This window comes from Gastrolobium bilobum, unplaced genomic scaffold, assembly GCF_033153095.1.
Source record: "Gastrolobium bilobum isolate Gb01-03AN ecotype WA unplaced genomic scaffold, APGP_CSIRO_Gbil_v1 utg908, whole genome shotgun sequence".
Classification (NCBI taxonomy): domain Eukaryota; kingdom Viridiplantae; phylum Streptophyta; class Magnoliopsida; order Fabales; family Fabaceae; genus Gastrolobium; species Gastrolobium bilobum.
This window is the reverse complement of record NW_026897979.1, coordinates 189,048-205,872: the sequence shown is the minus strand read 5'-3', so window position 1 is coordinate 205,872 and position 16,825 is coordinate 189,048. Positions and strand designations below refer to the sequence as shown.

The following is a 16,825-nucleotide window of genomic DNA, read 5'->3' as shown; positions in this document are numbered from 1 at the left end:
AGGTATTCTTCTTAGGAATTTTGAAATTGAAGTACAATACTTTATGGGAGATGATTTTCTCATTTCACTGTAGAGAAATCATCTCCTGTTCCCACACTAAATTTTTTTTTCTAAGTTTTCTTTATTTCTTTATTTTTAATGGTGATGGGTCTCACCATACAAATGTCTCTATGACAGAAGATATGTATCAGCTGCAACATAAGAAGGTGTTTGCCCATACTTTATTAACATCTATGGAGTCAAGTGTACAGTTCTAGGAATTTCTCTAGGATTAGTCTTTAAAACACACTACACAATAAATAATTGCAAACCGTAAGTGATAAGAATTTTCCTTTATTAAATGATGTGACTTTTAGGGGCTGTTTGGTAGAGGTATGTTTAGGAAAATACCAGGAAAGTTATAATGGGTATCCTATTTAGCTATGTTTGGTAAGAGTTTTCATATTAGTTGACTGGGTATCCAGTTTGCCCTGGAATTACTTTTATGACCAAAATGTGTTATACTTTACTTTCTGAAATTACCACAAAAAGGTGGTATTTGTGAAATATCCAATGTAAGGATTTGTAATATGATATTTTCGAACAGTTATAAAGGCAGATCCAAGTGTTAGAGAAGGGGGGGTAAGTGCCCACCTTTAAAATTTGATACAAAAATATAAAAATATTTTTCTCTTAAAATTCAAATTTTCCTAATTTAATTTGGGGGTAGGGTATTGTAACAACTAAATAGTGTTACCACCAATATTACTACCAATTAATTTCACTATTAGATCGATTATGTTGATCCAACGGTTATATTTATTTCTATCTTTGTATGGTTATGATTTCTCATATTTAGTACTTTATATTTATTTTCACCTTTGTATGATTATGATTTTCCATATTTAATGATTTTACATTAAATATGGGGATCATAACCATACAAGATGAAAATAAATATAATCGTTAGATCAACATAATCGATCTAACGGTGAAATTGATTGGTAGTAACATTGGTGGTAACCCTAGTTGATTGTTACGATATCCTACCCCTTTAATTTTCCTCCTTCTATTTTATTTTCTTGTAAGTTTTTTTTTCCTCCTCCACTTTCATTATCCAAACCTAACAGCAGAGAACTCGTTTGCATCTACATACTGATTCATCTCCTCTCAAACCTCAATCTTCGTTATTAGAAGTTGGAACATTTGTTTCTTTCTCCATCATCGGTCAAATTGAGTCGCAATTTGTCCAAATCTAGATCTAAACCAGACCTAGCCAGCCGGCACTTGCTCGCAAGTCGCGTTTCAGATCAGACCCAGATCTATATGTACTTGAACAGTGTCCACCCTTCATTAATTTCCTGCGTTCGCCACTGGTTATACCTTTCCCTTTTGGCAGCTGGTCTTCATAACTAATGATGAAGAACTTCATGGTGTTAACTAATGATGAAGATCTCCGTTCACGTTTGGTATTGTTGCAATGTTGGAGATTGAGAATGGAACCAATATTATCTCCTCATATAGAAGCTGCAATTTCTGTAACTGATTGTGCTTTTTTCCTTCTTCCTGGAATAATTTGATTTTTTTCTGTTATGTTCAGGGATTCGGGATGGAGTTTAGTGAGCTTGAGGAGGACACCCATGGATTCTTCAGCAAACTTACTAGGAGGATGAGGTGATCTACAAAAATCACGATCTGTAAATTTTCAAGATGAATATGGTGTTTTTGTTTTGAACCGTGTCTACATAGTTAATGTATAAGGTTATTTTCGTAAAACTTTTCTATATTCCCACTAATATTTTATCATCAACCAAACAACATCTCAGAAAAATTAACCAAAATACCTGGTAATATTTTCGCTTACCAAACAGCTTTTTCATAACATTACCGAAAAACTAATATTCTAACTATATTTCCAGTAATCATGATTCCCGAGTAAAAAAAAATTTCTCCTCTACCAAACGCTCCCTTAGTGTGAAAAAGTGATCATGTTATTTGATTATAACCACTCATTTAAAAATCATACTTTTTCTATCTCTTATCTCATTATCAATGAGTAAAAATAAGTGGTTGTGATTAAATAACATAACCACATGACTATTTTTAACATGAGAGGATTCAAATCCATCTAAAAGATGCTTATAAAACATCGCTTTTGTTCATGGACATCCAGGATAAAGTGAGTCGTGCTAAAAGTATGTTGGCTAGAAGGCCATATATATGAGCCCTGAATATTTGTACGTGCTGCCTCCATGTCTTGAAGCTCTCCATATTCAAATACAATTGTCAAAAAAATTAATTTCCGAGGCCATTGCAGATTTGGGTAATCTTAATTGGCTAATTGCATCATCTTTTAAATATGAAAAAAGTATCTTGTCATCGTCTATAAATTTTGTTCCTTTTCTATACAATTTGTTCCGCTTGTGTGAATTGTGGCAGAATAAATATACCTTCAACCATACTTCAGAAATGAAATTAATATCTTCCTCAAAAAATAAAATAAAAAATGTCGCCGCACCATATAAACGAAATCTTACGCAAGATTTATTTCATGACTTTATTTACAATTGATTGATTTTCTGAATAAAACAACATGTGGCCCTTTTTTTTTTCAAGTCAACTGCAAAGCTAAAGACAAACTACAACTAACTTACGTTGCACCGACACTGACACGGGATACGGCACGATACGCTGATATGTTAATTCTAAAAAATATCATATTTCGACAAGTTGAGACACGTTTTGATATTAAATAATATTTTTAATATATATAATATAATTTATATTTTATACATATAACAGCCTATAATAAATCATATAACCAATCAAATATTCAAACTTCATAATATAAATATAAAAAAATAATAATTTATCAATACTATAGAGTGGAAGGTAATAAAAACTATGTGACTAAAATAAGGCCTAAACATTTCAGACTGTTGGAGGATTGGAAAGCCACAAGTGACTCAACCACTACAAGTAAGAAGAATGTGGAAGATATTTTAACCATAGATTCTTGCTTTTGGTCATATGTTGAAGAGGCTCTACTTTCATGCAAAGAGTTGAAGGTTGCCAAAGAGGATAAAGAGACATTGAAGAAATTGGTTGAATTTGAGGAGTATGTTTATGGGCAGCTCAAGAATTATGAAGTATCACCAGAGATTTCCTTGGCAGAAAGCAGCTATATATATGCGTTGGTGGAACGAGTATAAAGCAATTAAGGGAACTTCAAATAATTCAGAACTGGCAAGGTTCATGAACGATGCTACAAACCTTAAGCAATATGCTGAGGGAGCTTATGATTTTCCCTGAAAGTATAATAACCATGTAATAAAGGGGGTGTTATGTGATAAGATTATAAATTATGATATGATTGCGAAACTGGTTGGTCCTGTGTTTGGAAGTTCATTATAAACTCTTTTCTATTCGTAGAAATTTAGGGTTTGTGTTGTACAATATTTAATGAAATGGAGGTTTTTTATATTCATTTATTTTGAAAGTTAAAAGTCGAAACATAAAACAAAAATAATTCAGCTATCGGCCCTGATTGAATTCTGTTTTTAACAATATTTTAGTTTTCAGAACAACAAGAAAAACTCGCTTGATAAGGTCAGTTTTGAAATAAAAGTTTTAAAAATTATAATTATTTTTTGATTTTAGAATCAAATTTAGAGAACATGTCAGTTTTGTTTTTGTTTTGGATTTTGACTTTTAAATTTTAAAACCAAAAAATACAAAAAACACTTGTCTCGGTCACTATTCTACGAAACAGTTTTAAGAACAAAAAGATCAAAACACAATTATAGTTCTCTAAATTTGATTCTAAACACACAAAAACTGATAACAATTTTTAATTTTCTTTATAGAAAACAAGCCTTATTAAATGAATTTTTTTTATTTTTTTCCTGAAAATAAAAAAACTATTTTTTGAAACAAATTTCTAACAAACCCTTAGTTTGGCCGTTGGTTATTGTCAATAGTGGAGCTTTTCAGAGGCAGGGGTTGAAGCTCTCCCACCAATTTTTATTTTTATTTTTTCATTTTATTGCTATGAAGCACCGACACTTCAAAAATCCTGACGTGTCGTGTCCGACACTTCCCGACACTCTCGGACACTCCGACACTCCAACACGTGTTATAGAAATTCAAAAAAAGGTTCAAAGGTTGCGTTGTGTTGAGATTTTAGTTTCAATTATTAGATTCGTTGAATTTCGGTTACCATTTTATCGAGTTTAATATAAATATTTGGGATATCTTATGTTTCTTTTCAAAATTTATGAATATTATAAGTTTAGATTCACTTTTTTGTTAAATTATTAAATATTACATACAATATATATTACATAAATTAAAATTTTTATGTAATATCAAAATGTGTCCTAACGTGTCGAAATCTAATATTTTTTAGAATTAAAGTGTCGGAGTGTCGTGTCGTATCGTGTCACGTGTCTCGTATCTGTATCGGTGCTACATAATTTTATTGTGTTGCACTAATTGATCATCTCTTTAAAAAAATGAATAACTTATTATTTTTATTATATGAAAATTCCATCTGAAAATTCCATATAACTTTACATACTTGCATGAATGCCTTTACCATATGAAAAAAGGTATTTCTGTATATTTATATCATATTATGACACAATATGATTCACCCCAAACATTAGATATGATAACATTATCCTATTAGACCGTTTATCGAGTGCACATCAAACACATGATATGACATGAGTTTATCAAGCTTCTATCATATCCTAGTCTTATCCAGCTCTTCTATCTTTTCTATTCATATCATATCTTGTCCATAGTTCAAACTCCAAATCAGTCGCTCATCGCTGTTTACCGAAAGTGGAAAGGTTGGGCATTGCTGGTCGAGTGAGCCTTACTTTTTTTTCCAGATGATATGAGGCATTCAGTGCATGTCTCCAGAGTTCAAACCAAAAAGTTATATGGAATTTTCAAATGGTATGTCCAGAGATAACCTAAAATAAAGAGAATCTCCACTGGAAGTTAGTCGCTCATCGTCGTTCGCCGAAAGTGGAAAGGTTGGGCGTTGCTGGTCGAGTGAGTTTTACATTTTTTTGGAATGGTATGAGGCATTCAGTCACACGTCTTAGCAGTGACGGAGTCAGGAAAAATTTTTAGATAGTGCCAAAAACTTTAACATATCAAATTATCAAAATAATTATCTTAATTACACAAATTTATCAAAAAAATAATTACTATGAATTCTAGCATATTTATCTAAATTATTTACTAAATAGTGCCACATGCATAACATTGAAAATTCAAATGAACAATTGCTAATGATTATATATCAAAACAAAATTAACCTTTCCAGTAAGCATTCCAAATATAAGAATTTTACTTTCCTCCCATAGCATAATAAGTAATGAACCAAGTATTGTCCCAAGGATATGAACACACACAAATATAATATTATATGTATAATTAAATTTAATAAATAATTTAAAATATAATTAAAAAAATTGCATACGTAAAATTGTAAACGACGCTCTTTTATACTGACAAAATCTTTAAGGACAAAAATCTGTAGTAAAAGTTTTAGCAATCTATCTTTCAATATACACAACCAAATTATTTGCAAGAAAATCATCTTTCATTTTGTTTCAAAGCCTTGTTTTCTCAATTTTTATTGCTGATAATGCACGTTCACTACCAGTGGTGGCTGATTTTGTTTGCTTCTATAGGGCTGTGGCTGATGTTGGTTTTAAGAAGAACAACAAGACTTAGGGCAACAGGGAAGGGGGATATTTTGGGATGTTGATTTGAAAAGAGAAAAAATATATAGAAAAAAAGTGTGTAAAAGAAGATGTGGGTATATATTAATATATATATATATGTGTGTGTGTGAGTGTGTGTGTGTGTGTGTGTTTTAAAAAGTAAAATAACAAATGAGTGGTTTAAAAAAATGAGAGAAAAGATACAAATATTACAATTTTTCTATATTTATTTAGGTATTGCCAAATTATAATTTTAGCCATGGCCTTAGGGATATGTTGGTTATGAATTATTATTATCCTATCCTATGATCAATCATAACCTAGCTCCCCCGATAGGATAAGTTATCATGTGTTGGGTAGGATTAAATAGGACAACATAATAAGTTATTCTATTGATCCACCAAATAAGGGATAAAAATAGGATACGATAAGTTATCATATTCTATCATTTGTATCAGGTGCTTCAAACATGTCCTAAAAGTAAAGAATCTACTATATTTATTTAAATATGGGTTATATAATTATCAAGTTACATGAGAATTGAAATCTTATGTTTTAGAGACAAAACGCATGTGAGACCCATATGTCAGAAAAAATTATATGTAGAACTCACGTCAGCACGAAAATCAAATGATGTGTATGAAGATTTTAATTTTCGTGTTGAACGAGAATTATAAAACCCTTCAAATATTCCAATTCTAAAGTGTCCAAATGCTATCTGCCAACGGAACTCCAAAGCAATGAACAACAATATATAAGTGGGTCCTAAAGAATGGGTTGATGCAGTACAATGCAGTAGCGGAAGACCTTACAATAATGGTGTCTGCGCACCTGCGATTTGGAAGTGGCGCGGCCAAGGAAAATAAAAGGGGTGGTAACCGGACTGCAGGTCGTGGGTTCTTTGATAGATTATATGATTCCTTCTAAAATCTTCAGCCGTGAGTCCCATACTGCCTATCCTCAACTTTTCTCAACTGGACAAGATGTTGGGTATGGCTCATACTTCGCATGCTGATGAGGGCCCTAATTATCGGGGTCAGCAGAAAGGCAACTGGGCTTGGGCCCTAATTATTGTAATTTTCTTAGCAGTTTGGGCTTGGGCCCATGAATAGCTGCTGTTAGGGTTTTCTAATCCTATTTATATTTTCCTTGTAAACCGAGTGACTTGTAACGAGTGGCGGTGAGGAGAATATAGTACAGAAAAGCTGGACGTAACCTTAATTGGGTGAACCAGGGTAAATCATAGTGTCAATCTTTCTACTCTTATCTCTTTTTCTGTTTTCTCGATTTTGTGTGATTGTCGATTTCCAACATTTGGTATCAAGAACTTTGGTTCTGCGACTAGGGTTCCTGTGACAGATTGGGGTTTCGCGATTTGGGTTTTTTCTGTGCATAGAGAAAACTGTGAAATTGATCTGGAGAGGATGTCGACTGGCCAATCACGAATCGAGGTTGAAAAGTTCGGAGGAAAATGGTTCGAGTTATGGAAGCTGAAGACGGAGGCTCTGTTCGTTGACAGGGATGTGTGGTACATGATCGAAGATGATAAGCCATCGGTACCAACGAAACCTGTCGGTGATGAAACGTCAGATGAAGGCGTGGACCAAAGACGATCGAAAGGCGCGAAGCCTGATCTGGTTATGCCTGGCAGATAACGTTATGGGGAACGTAACTTCTGAGAAGACCGCGAAGGATCTCTGCACGAAGCTGGGAGGTCTCTATCAGAGCAAGTCACTCGTGAACAAGTTGTTCCTACGAAGGAGGCTGTACAATCTGCGGATGAGCGCAGGTGATTCTTTCTCTGCTCATTTAAATGAATTTAATACTATTTGTGCACAAATTTCGTCTATAGACATTAACTTGGATGAGGAAGACAAAGCTTGCGCCTTGTTGTGTTCACTGGCCAACTCTTGGGAACACATCATTGTGTCAATTGGTACTGGTGTTAATAAACTGTCGTTTGAGACGGTTGTTGCTGCCTAATTGTCTGAGGAGATGAGAAGGGTAGGTTATGAAGGTACCGACAATGAGGCTATGGTTGCTAGAGGGAGGAGTGGTGACAAATCAAAGTTTGGTCACAGAGGAAGATCAAGGGGACGGTCAAAGTTCCGTGATAAATCTGAAATGAGGTGCTGGAGGTGCAAACAGATTGAACATCTGAGAAGGAATTGTAGAAGTAAAAGCGTAGGTCCTGAGAAGCGGGATGATTCACAACCTTCTGCTTCGGGTACAAAGAAGGATGATGATGATAGTACAAAGGACCTGTGCATGGCGTTTGACAGTCATAGTGACTGTAATGACTGAATTATTGACACTGGAGCATCATTTTATATGACACCTCATAGGGAATGGTTCTGCACCTATGACTCATATTCTGGCGGTACAGTTAGAATGAGAGATGACACGACTCATGCAATTGTGGGGCGTGGGAAGGTAAAGCTGAAGATGAGTGACGGGACAGTCAAGAATCTGCCGGGTGTGATGAATATCCCGGGGCTTACCAGAAATCTGATCTCCGTCGATAGTATGACAGATGCTGGTATTAATTTTAGCAGTGACAAGTATTCTTGCAAGCTGACTTGAGGAGCTTTGGTTATTGCAAGAGGAGAGCGTCGTGGTAAATTGTGGAAACTGCTGGGTAGCACAGTATTCAGTGGTGAAAGCTATGTTTCAGAACAGGCGGAGGAGGACACTGCTATGTTATGGCATAGGAGGCTGGGGCATATTGGAGGAAAAGTTCTGGAGACTCTAACATTAAAGAAGCTGGTGGATGGAATTTCGAGTTGCTTATGGGGTTTAGATTTTGCGAGCATTGCCTGCAAGGGAAGCAAAATAGGGTATCTTTTGATTCCATAGGAGGAAGAGCTGAAGGGATTCTGGACCTGATACACAGCGACGTGTTTGGCCCCACACCTATAGCATCACATGGAAAATCAAGATATTATGTTTCTTTTACTGATGATTTTTCAAGATATGTGTGGTTATATTTCTTGCGCAGCAAGGATGAAGTGTTCGATAAATTCCGCGAGTTCAAGGCTTTGGTGGAAAATCAGTTTGATCGAAAAATCAAGGTGCTGAGAATTGACAATTGAGGGGAATTTTGTTCAACAAAATTTGACCAGTTTTGTGCGAGCAATGGGATTGTAAGACAGAAGACTACGCCCTACTCACCTCAACAGAATGGGGTAGCAGAGAGGTTGAATCGATCTCTCATGGAGAAAGCACAGAGTATGCTGAGCGGTGCAGGCTTGGCAGCTGAGTTTTGGGCGGAGGCAGTGGCTACTGCTTGTTATCTGAAGAACAGATCTCCTACATTGGCCTTGAAGGAGAAGACTTTGTATGATGCACTGTTTGAAAAAAGGCCAGACGTATCTCATGTCAGAGTGTTTGGCTGTGAAGCATATATGCACGTACCCAAGGAGAAAAGAAGCAAGCTTGACAGTAAATCTGAAAAGTGTATCTTTATTGGGTACAAGGATGGCGTCAAAGGTTATAAGTTGTGGAATCCAGATACTAGAAGTGTAACTTACAACAGAGACGTTGTATTCAGGGAATGTAAGTTGAATCAAATTTTTCCTGAAGCTCCTGAAAAGTCACATACAGTGGAGTTGGATGTGGGTTTGAAAGAGGATACAATAAACTCACAGGTTGAATTGGAAAATTTGAATTCTGAAGCTGCTGAATATAACGAGGTAGAGGATGATTTTTCTGAAACCGAGGCTGAGGTTGAAGCACCAGTGCTGAGGAGATCCACGAGGGAAAGAAGACCATCTGAGAGGTATACACCTGAAAATTATATCCTGTGTGCTAGTGATGATGTTTGTGCATTTAGTATTACAGGTGAGGATCCGAGCACCGTAAGGCAAGCTAGGAGCTCGGAGGATGCCAAACAGTGGGAGGAAGCTATAAAAGAAGAGATGAAATCTCTGATGAAAAATCAAACTTGGAGTTTGGTGAATCTACTTGTAGACCGAAAAGCAATTGGTTGCAAGTGGGTGTTCAAGAAGAAAGTTGGTGCCAATGGGGAGATTGAGCGTTACAAGGCTCAATTGGTTGCAAAGGGATATTCACAGACATAAGGGGTTGATTATGGAGAGGTATTTTCACCTGTTGCAAAGTTAAATTCCATAAGACTGGTTTTGTCTGTAGCAGCTGCATATGACCTAGAGGTGGAGCAGCTGGATGTGAAGACAGCTTTCCTTCATGGTGATTTGGAGGAGGTTTTTTTCATGAAGCAACCAGAGGGGTTCATTGCAAGAGGCAAAGACGAGTTAGTCTGCAAGCTGAATAAATCTCTGTATGGCATGAAGCAGTCCCCGAGGATGTGGTACATGAAGTTCGACACTTATGCGGTGAAGCTTGGCTTTGACCGCTGTGATGCTGATCACTGTGTTTGTGTGAAAAGGTTAGAAGGTGACTTTGTTATTCTAACTTTGTATGTTGACGACATGTTACTCGTTGGAAACAATTTGAAGATGATCGACACTGTTAAAGGACTGCTAGCAAAGCAGTTTGAAATGAAAGATTTAGGCGCTGCAAAGGTGATCTTGGGTATGCAGATTAAGAGAGAGCGTGACAAAGGAAGATTATGGTTAAGTCAGCGGAAGTATATAGAAGATGTCCTGATGAAATTCAAGATGACTGACTGCAAGCCTGTGTTAACTCCCATGTCTACTGGTTCTAAGTTATCGGTTGACCAGTGTCCCAAGACTGAAGAAGAAAAAAAGGAGATGGCGTGATTTCCTTATGCTAGTGCAGTTGGGAGTCTGATGTATGCCATGATTTGTACTCGACCTGATATTGCTCAAGCAGTGGGAGTATTGAGCAGGTATATGTCCAAGCCAGGAAAGGAGCATTGGACGGCTGTGAAGCGTGTGTTCCGCTATCTTCGTGGTATGTCTGACCTTGGGTTACGGAGGTTGTGCAAAGAGCTTGGCTTTGCACAAGGAGAGATGATCGTTGGGTATGACAGTCATAGCGCCATTTTCTTGGCTAAGAACCCAGGTTTCCATGCGAGGACTAAGCATATCGGCATACAGTATCACTTCATCAGAGAGAAGATTGAAGACAAGGTTGTATTGCTGGAGAAGGTTGACACAAAGGTCAACAATGCTGATTTTCTGACCAAGGTAGTGACTTCAGAGAAGTTTGAATGGTGTACAGCTGCATTGGGATTGAAGAAACATGCGAAGCATTCACCAAGTGGGAGAATGTTGGGTATGACTCATACTTTGCATGCTGATGAGTGCCCTAATTATCGGGGTCAGCAGAAAGGCAACTGGGGTTCCGCTCATACTATTGTGGGCCTCTGTTTTATTGTAATTTTCTTAGCAGTTTGGGCTTTGGCCCATGAATAGCTGCTGCTAGGGTTTTCTAATCCTATTTATATTTTCCTTGTAAACAGAGTGACTTGTAACGAGTGGCGGTGAAGAGAATATAGTACAGACAAGCTGGACGTAACCTTAATTGGGTGAACCAGGGGGGTAAATCATCGTGTCAATCTCTCTACTCTTATCTCTTTTTCTGTTTTCTCGATTTTGTGTGATTGTCGATTTCCAACACAAGCATGTGCCAACGATATGGAGATTTGTAAGTGTTGCTTCATCCGTAGTTGGATTTGTCTCTTACTTTTTGAGCTCCTCCTTCCCCACTCTCTTTGTAAAGAGGATCTGGTGGAAGATCTTCATTTATGTTATTTTTGGTATCATTTTCATCATCATCTGTCTCGTTCTCTTGTTTGCAAAGAAATGTCACAGACCAACTAGTCGTTGGATCAAAGCCCTTAATGTAACTTTGTTTTTCATCACTACTGTTGTGTACTCATTTTTCTGGGATAAATTAGTAAGGTAAAACCAGATGCATATATTCTGATTTCCTCAGTTGCTTTCGCTATCATGTCACTCAGCTTGTCAATACAGACTCACTGTGGAGTGGAGGCTGATCTCCTATCTTTCTTCTGTGCAACTTTAACAGCACAACTCATGAAGATACAATTCTTTTTGTTCTTTGTTGGAGCGGGTTTCTGTTATTCCCTTGTCAATCTTCGTGCCTATATCGATGCCATGGCTGATCCTGTACTCCCCGTCCAAAACGATGCTTATTAAACATCGCTTTTGTTCATGGGCATCGAGGATAAAGTGACTAGTGCTAAAAATATGTTGGCTAGAATACCATATGATCTCTGATTTGTGCTGCCTCCGTGTCTTGAAAGCTCAATATATTCAAATACAATTGTCAAAAAAATTTAATTTCCGAGGCCATTGCAGATTTGGGTAATCTTTCATGGTCTTTTAAATGTAAAAAAAGTATCTTGTAATCGTCTTTAAATTTTGTTCCCCTTTCTATACAATTTGTTCCACTTGTGTGAATCGTGGCAGAATATATAAAGGGATTAATGAGCACAGGGTGGGCACAGTTAGTAAGAATCAGGCTTTGTGTCTTATTCTCGGTAACAGCTTCTGGCCAGAGGTTTATCTTTGCACCCAAAGCCTTGTTGGTGAGATTAGTCTCATCCGCACTTCCGTGACCAATATTCAGAGCACCAGCTGTAACAATAAGAAGTTAGTATTCTGATAAGGTGATAAGGGGAAATTGGATGAGGATATTTTCTGATAAAAGTACTAAAATAAAATAAAAAATAAAGAAATTAATATTTTTCATTGTATAATAAATAATTTTATCTTTTATATAAATATGTGAAGTCATGCGAGAAGAAAAAAAATATAGACTTCATATATTTTTATATATGTGTAAAAAATTTCCTGCAACATCATAATCATTAATTAAACCCATAAATAAGTATAGGGTTTTATAAGAGTTATGTTGTAGGAAAAATGATTGTGTAATGTTATAGAGATTCGTTTTGCGTGCCTTAATTTTTTATTTATTTTTTGTTTTAAAAAGTGTGGGTCCCATAATCACTCTAAATTTTTCTGCGACCAAACCGTTCGCAACCAAACTTTCTTCTTGGATTAGATCTTTGTCTTACTTAATTCCCTTTTTAACAAGCTATTGTACGCTCAATTCGGAGCTCATTTGCTCCGGTTAACGCCGTTTGAAGTTGGATCAGCGAATAGCCAAACAACCACAAAAACAGCTCCAAACCACTCACCTTGCTCGAATTACTGCATTCAATCCCTTCAACCATTTGCTCTCAAATATTTATCCTAAAAACTAGACATCTCAAACTTCATTTTGATATATCACACGCTTAATTTGACTGAGACACGAAGCGGGAATTAATTTCCCAAATCCGATCCAGAATCTGCCTCAGGTGCAGGGCACATGAGCAGTCCGTGTTTCTCTATTTTTTTCAGGCCTAAGATCAACCCAGAATTTCCTCAAATTTTGACACAAGGTAGAGGACATCTCAACCTTCAAAATGGCGTATGGCACGTCCATATTGGACCTCTATGGAGGGAGATATGCTCTCCCGAAGTTCGCCTAAAATCTGCCAATTCTACAGAAAATTCGCCAGAGTTTCCTTTGTTTTTCCAATAATCCCAAATTTGTAAAAATCATTTAAACCTCAAAGGTACCTAATAATCACATGATAATACAGTAATAATCCAATGGGTGACACACACAAGGACCAACAACTCCTTGGGGCACTTACAACCCAATCTAGTTTATAGTTATTAGGCATATAGTTCATATTAATCATCCTTAGGTAGTTGCAATCACTAATACATTTTTCATGCATATTTTCATCATACATGTAATCATACCCTAAAATAGGCCTAAGGCCCTTCCATCATAAATAGTCATGCATCAAATATGATTACAATATTGCTTTACACTTTACAAATTGAAACTTAAACTTCAACTTACATTCTTCCAATATTACAACTTAAATTCAAATGACAACATAACCAAATACATAACTACTAGACTTAGGCAAAATGGCATGAACAAATATGCTAATGAAGCTCATACAACATACATATGAGATGTTCATGCCCTAAGTCTAGCCTAGGCCACACGGCCAACAAAATGCAAAATATGAAGCACTCCACTGCTCACTCTGCGGGCCTCTTGCCCGCTGCTCCGGCTCCACTGCTACCTCCTGAAATAAATGCCCCGAGACGGGGTGAGATATACGAATATATCTCAGTAACCAAGAGGTTCTGGAGAAAACTCCACCCAATGGTTGACTTCGATGCATATCAATAGAATAAAACAACCACTTTGAAAACGGGATATAGCAAGGGATTTAGAGAAATGGGAAATATAAAGATACAAAATACGACGATACGGGATGGTAACCCCAATTCCACGTACGCCCTGGGCATATATAAGCCTATGGGTATCATCCAAGGTGTGTTCACAGAAACCACAACCATGATGCCCAAACCAACCAAAACGCCAAAGACATTCCTAGTGTGCTCCTACCCGGATCACACACCATGACACGCAGTCAACTGGAACTCCCTCCTGGAGACCTATCCAGCGGAAGTCCGAAAATGCCCGAAGGCTAATAAAACTGTCTACTGGCCAGAGACTCGGTACCGCAGTACCCATAGCAATAATGCATGCATGCTCATGTGTTCTATACTATTCATACACACTTCCTACCGTTGCCATCAACTGGCAAGGTGGAACAGAAAAAGGAAACAAGCCCCAGTACCAAGAGGTTACCTTAAGTAATTTCCTCACTAGCTCCGCAGCAGCTTATCCCACAACTTGGTACACAGCGGAATGTCTACACAGAGGACATTCCCAATCTCTTATAATTCAAACAATACATGCTAATTTACAATTATACATGCATTGAACTAAATACATACCTCAATCCACTTGGTCCAAGACCAAGGGTAACTCCCAGATTCAAGTCTCGGGATTCAAGTCAACGTACGGCAACCTATACAATCATGTACATCCATCAGTACGCATCAAATATCATCAAAACGCAAATCACAAAATCCTCCCCATCCTCCCTTGATGGTTCGGCCAATGAAGTGTAAATTTGAGATTTATTTTTCTAAATTTTCTTTCTCATTTTATAACACTCCCTTAGGTTGTTTAGAGGCTAGTTCAATCGTCGTTTTTCCGTTTTACGATATTTACGCATCGTTTTGCGAAATATTTCACTTTGGGCTCATTTAGGTCTCTAAACACAATTCACTTTTCCCATTGATTCAAACACTTGCCAATCACAACACAACCCATCTAAGCACTATATAACTACACAAATCATCATCCAAATCATTTTTCATCATCAATTCACTCATTTTTCCTCAAAGGTTCGAATCTTGCCCTATGACATTCCAAGGAATTTCCATTCAATTTTAATTACTCCAACCTTCACACAACCTATCATATCATCATACCATCATGCCACAATTCATCAAACAAGTCTCAACACCAAAATTCACAAGTCCAAAATCATGATCATCAAATTTTTCTAAGTTAAATTCATTAATTTCACCAATAAATTTCATCGCATTTCTAGCTTTAATACATCATTCTAACACATTATCATCTAATACACATTTTCAAATTGAGCTCTCTAACATCACTATTCATCATATCAAAGTTTAGGTTTTCAAAATCAAATCATCACCATCAACCGTTTAAAATGCAAGAACACTCACCCAAATGGAAGGTACAAGGCTCCTTCTAACTATACTCCACCATTGGAGCACTTGGAAGCTCCAAGAACACAAAAATTCCTCCCAAAACCGTGACTGTAATTGGCCAAGATCTCCTAACACACGCGATTTCAAGGTTCAAGAGTGGTACCAATGTGTTTAGGAGGTGTTTTCCAACAAGTTTCAAGACAAAAATCGTTGGATTTGGTTGAGATTTAAGTGAGTTATGATCCAAAGAAAAATTTGCATAAAGAATGGGGGGAGGGCTGCTGGTGCGCGGGGGAAGAAGAGAGGGAGGAGAGAGAAAGTGTGAAGAAAAGGTGAGTTTGACTCACTTAAGTCACAGGCGGGTCCCACACGCGTTTTAACTTTAATCAATCATCTAATTTCAACCACAAATTCATGACCTACGTATTTTTCTTGTTCTTGTCATATTTTTGTTTCCCAAAAATACTGATAAAATTTTCACGCTTAACTGTACAATTATACCGCAGTATTTTTACACCGGAAAATCACTATTCATCAATTTTTCCCAAAATGACTAAATTCCATCAAATTTCATCAAAATTATATTTCCTAACTCAAAAAACCATTTATAACTCATATTTGAAACCTAGAGCTCAAAACTCAATCGGCACGTTTTACGGTGCAATCGTACCGCAGTATTTTTACCCGCGAAAAACACTATTCACTGATTTTTCTGAAACTTGCATGTCCACTCAATTTTTCGTTCTGAACCCATTTCCAGGGTTATTTTTACCATCTGAGACCTTCTACTCAATTTTTATCTTCCTAGGGTTGCGTGTTGGCTAATTACCGTTTTGCCCTTTCTTTGTATTTTGGCCTAATCTTTAGGATTTTCACTAATCCATCACTTGATTGCTCACTTAATATTTTAATTACTTGATTTAAAATTGTGAGGTGTTATATTCACCCAAACTTTTTAGAATTTTGTCCGCAAAATTAAATCATACTCATCCGCTAACTCAGGACACAGTCGGAGAATCTCATCATCCCGCTCCCAAGTAGCATCCTCAAGTGTGTTCTTTTACCACATTACTTTTATCACAAGCATGATATCCTTTTTATGATACTTATTATCCTTTGATCCTTCACAATCACTTGTCTCTCATGGTTCTGTGACCTTTTAATTCACAATACTTTACACTTTCTCTGGTCTCCCGTTACCCTTTCGCTGATTTGTAGGTAATAATATAATAATATTACGGATTTGTCGGTATCAATTTACCTCATTCTCATCTTTATCCATCTTTCTGACCCATGGTCGTTCTCAAAAGCATCTAATCGCTTTCATGCACATTCACTAGTTATTCCTGGAGTATTTCCAACTCACGTTCTTTAGTACTTAACTTTTTTCGCGGTCCTCACTGTTTTGACAATACCCCAACAACCATTTCTTTCCATTACTGTCACACTCTTATCATTTCGTTGTTTTCTTGGCTTTCACCCAAGCACATGCTTTCTAGTTTCAAAGGCACTTTGTCGTGTCCT

The 16,825-nt window shown here is 36.8% G+C and overlaps 1 pseudogene; it reads left to right on the top strand.

The window, feature by feature from the left end:
• The first annotated feature begins 2,855 nt into the window (after nucleotides 1–2,855).
• Nucleotides 2,856–3,291, top strand: LOC133311896 (senescence-associated carboxylesterase 101-like; annotated as a pseudogene).
• The last annotated feature ends 13,534 nt before the right edge of the window (nucleotides 3,292–16,825 follow it).